Genomic DNA, 3,859 nt, shown 5'->3' with positions numbered 1-3,859 from the left:
ACGAACGTGCCCTCAGGGCACCTGGGTGGCTCAGTCGGTTAAATGTGTGTCTCTCTCTCTTTTTTTTTTTTTAAGATTTATTTATTTATTCATGAGAGACACACACAGAGAGAGGCAGAGACACAAGCAGAAGCAGGCTCCCTGCGGGGAGCTCGATGTGGGACTCGATCCCAGGACCCCGGGATCACAACCTGAGCCAAAGCCAGACACTCAACCACTGAGCCACCCAGTGGCCCAAATGGCCAACTCTTGGTTTCGGCTTAGGTCCTGATCTCAGGGTCGTGGGGTTGAGCACGGCGTCAGGCTTTGCGCTCATCGCGGCGTCTGCTTCAGATTCTCTCCGTCTCCCTCTCAAGTCCTCTTTCTCTCTCAGATAAATAAATTAATTAAATCTTTTAAAACAAACAAACAAACAAACACGAATCTGCACTCAGCATGTAACTCAGCATTCCCACTCCCAACCCCAGTGTGATGGTATCAGGTAGGGCTTTGGGGGGGTGACCAGGTCATGAGGGTGAAGCCCCAGGAACAGGATCAGTGCACTTAAAAAAGGACATTCTCTCTCTCTCTCTCTCTCTCTCTCTCTCTCTCTCTTAAATATGGCATACTTCACAAAATTGCATGTGTTCCCTGCACAGGGGCCACACTAATTTTCTCCGTAGCGGTTCCGTTTTGATGTGTGAGCTGCCAAAGTGAGCACTCCCTTGCCCTCTTTCTGCCATTGAGGCACAACGAGAAGACAGCCTTCTGTGACTCTGAAGAGCACCCCCCCTCCAGAACCTGACCATGCTTGGCACCCTGATCTCGATCTTCCTGCCTCCAGAATTGTGAGATAGAAATTTCTGCTTTTTTTTTTTTTTTTGAAATTTCTGCTTTTTATAAGCCACTGGGTCCATGGCACTTTGTTAAAACGGCCCAAAGTAAGGCAACAGGAGAGATGGAAACACACGCCCACATAAGCCTCTGTCCAGGCAAGGTTTATAGCGGCCCCGTGCATAATCACCCCAAACTTGGAACAACCAAGTCAAATGCCCAGTCAACAAGGAAACATGAACCATCCGTGATGCATACTGTGATCAATACTGCTCTGCCATAAAAAAGAAGAAAGCACCGATCCGCTCAACAACATGAACGAGTCTTGGGATCCCGGGGTGGCTCAGCGGTTGAGCGTCTGCTTTCGGCTCAGGGCCTGATCCCATAGTCCCAGAATCGAGTCCCACATCGAGCTCCCTGAATGGAGCCTGCTTCTCCCTCTGCCTGGGTCTCTGCCTCTCTTTCTGTGGGTCTCTCATGAATAAATAAATAAAATCTTAAAAAAACAACAACAACATAAACAAGTCTCAAAAGCATCATGGGGAGTGAAAACAAGAGACAAAAGATGACGCACTGTTAAGATTCCATTTATATGGCATTCTGTAAAACCAATCTATAGGGACACAGACTCAGGGTTGTCAGGAATTGGGGATTGGTGGGAAGTGGTGGGAAACTTTTTGAGGCGAGACAAATATGCTCTGTCTTGGTTGTGGTGGTCGTGACATGACTTGGTTTCTTTCTTTCTTTCCTTCTTTCTTTTTTTAGATTTGAAGATCCAATTGGCTTTATTCAATGATTTTATGAATCAGGCAACACCCACTTACCACGTAGAAAGGAGCTCTGAAGGACCGTACAAAATGGGAAGCTCTTACAGGCAGAAGGGGGAGGGATAAGGAAAGACTGAATTACTACATCTTCCTTCAGGGCACAAAAAAATAATCTACGCAGCAGATTTTCTCATTGCTGCTGACCAGAAAATTCCAGACTGACAGGTTAGGACTGAAATCTTGGAAAAAGTTGAAATTGCATTTAGGTTAGATATTAAGCTTCGGTTTGTTGACATAGGTTTAGCACAAGTGACTTCATGTTGGGCCTTTTGTCTCTCTCTCTTTTTTTTTTTTTTTTAACAGAAACATATTCACACTTAAATGATATAACATATAAATTTTAAAATATATAAAATAAAACATTATGTATGATTTTGTTTCTTAAAACTCTTAGAACTATATACACAAAAAGGACAAATGACACTATTGGTAAACTAAACCTGCATGATCAACAATGAAGAAAGTTGCACCCAGAAGCATAAAACTAATACATTCACTATTTTCCAAGTGAAGACTTACACGTGCTAGTAGAACTTAAGAAGGAAGTGTTTCTTTTTTTTTTTTTTTTAAGGCTTAAAACGTATTTTAATAAGTTGATGCTGGAAGTGTTTCCCTAAACAATACGCCCCACCGCTGTGGAGGCCACTGAGGACCTCCATGTGGGATTCCAGGGGGACGAGTATCGACTTCTATAATAAAAGAGGCCTCTACTAGAGTCCATGACCACGGCTGCCTAAGCAACCCTACATGCCCTTTAGAATAAGAGAGAAATGAGCTCTAAATTGTGACAGATAAAAATAAATAAATAAATAAATAAATAAATAAATAAATAAATAAATAGTGACACATCCAGGAAAGCACTATAAAAAATGTAGGGCCGGGACACCCGGGTGGCTCAGTGGGCTAAGCGTCTGCCTCCAGCTCAGGTCAGGATCTCAGGGTCTTGGGATCGAGTCCTGCATTGGGCTCCCTACTCAGCAGGGAGTCTGCGTCTCCCTCTTCCTCTGCCTCTCCTCACCCCAGTTCATGCTCTATCACTCACTCTCTCAAATAAATAAATAAAATATATTTTTAAAAAATGTAGGGCCAGTTCCCACTGCATTGTTTACCAACTCCCCTGAGAGAGCTCACTTCTCTTCTGAAAACAGTTCCAGGATGAGCTCAATCAACAGTCTCTCTCAAAAATGGCAAAGAAGATCAAGTAACAGGTGATTGATTTTTGTCCAGAAAACAACTATATACACAGGAGGAGAGCAGTGGAAAAACAAACGTTTAATAACAACAACAACAAAGAAAAACAGGAGAAAAAAAGATATCGAATCTCCCCTTTGTTTTAATTTCCCGGAGCCAGATATACAACCTGGGTGACTGACATTTCTTTCTTTCTTTCTTTTTCTTTCTTTCTTTCTTTCTTTCTTTCTTTCTTTCTTTCTTTCTTTTCTTTCTTTCTTTCTTTCTTTCTTCCTTTTTTTAGGATTTTATTTATTTATTGCAACCGACATTTCGTAGTTGCTGACTCGATCCATTTGGTGCCTCTCAGACGTGGCCAATTTTTTTTTCATGGATGGGAAATAAAGGGGCAAAGAACAGTATGAGGATTTGAGGGAAACCAGGTAAATTATGAGACACAGAAGGAGTAGTTTGGATCCCAGAAGCACCACCTTAGATTCTACAAGAAAGAACTGAGTTGCCACTGGGCGATGCACAAGACGCACCACATGGGTAAAGATCAAAGTCTTAAATAGCAGAAAGGATGGGATGTTAGTTAACCTGAAAGCAATCAGACAGCGTGCACCTTTAGAAAAATTGTATGAACACCCATTTGGGTGAAAAGGAATTTGCCTTATAATGAGTCACGGCTGCTGGGAAACGCACCTTTTGCAAAAGACAAAACTCGGTCCCAGTCTTAGCTCTACAGTCTCTTGACAACACTACAGGGTCTTAAAATAGTTTCCGCTTCTCTAGTCACTTTTGCAAAGCTCTTTAGGATTTGTTGAATTCAGTGGGACTCCAGTGGGGAGCAGCTGGTTCTCAGGAGCTCCCTTCTGTAGGGAGCTGGCCGCTGGCAGCAGGGCAGGTCTGTGTGCCCGGGGCCTCAGGAGAGCTGCGGATTTGGCAGGGGAATCAGACGTTTTCAGATCCTCAGAACCGACACCCTGGAAGGATCTGATTGCCCTCACTCTGCAGAGTCCACATTCTTCTCGCTGCCTCCAGTTGTC

General features: G+C 43.4%; 1 non-coding gene across 1 annotated transcript; it reads right to left on the bottom strand.

The window, feature by feature from the left end:
• Positions 1–593: 593 nt before the first annotated feature.
• Positions 594–700, bottom strand: LOC112932397 (U6 spliceosomal RNA). Its single transcript, XR_003237467.1, has one exon. It is a non-coding gene; the product is annotated as a U6 spliceosomal RNA (small nuclear RNA).
• Between the last annotated feature and the right edge of the window lie 3,159 nt (positions 701–3,859).

This window comes from Vulpes vulpes, chromosome X (genome assembly GCF_048418805.1).
Source record: "Vulpes vulpes isolate BD-2025 chromosome X, VulVul3, whole genome shotgun sequence".
Lineage (NCBI taxonomy): Eukaryota > Metazoa > Chordata > Mammalia > Carnivora > Canidae > Vulpes > Vulpes vulpes.
The sequence above is the reverse complement of the archived record's forward strand: the minus strand, read 5'-3'. Positions and strand labels throughout refer to the sequence as shown.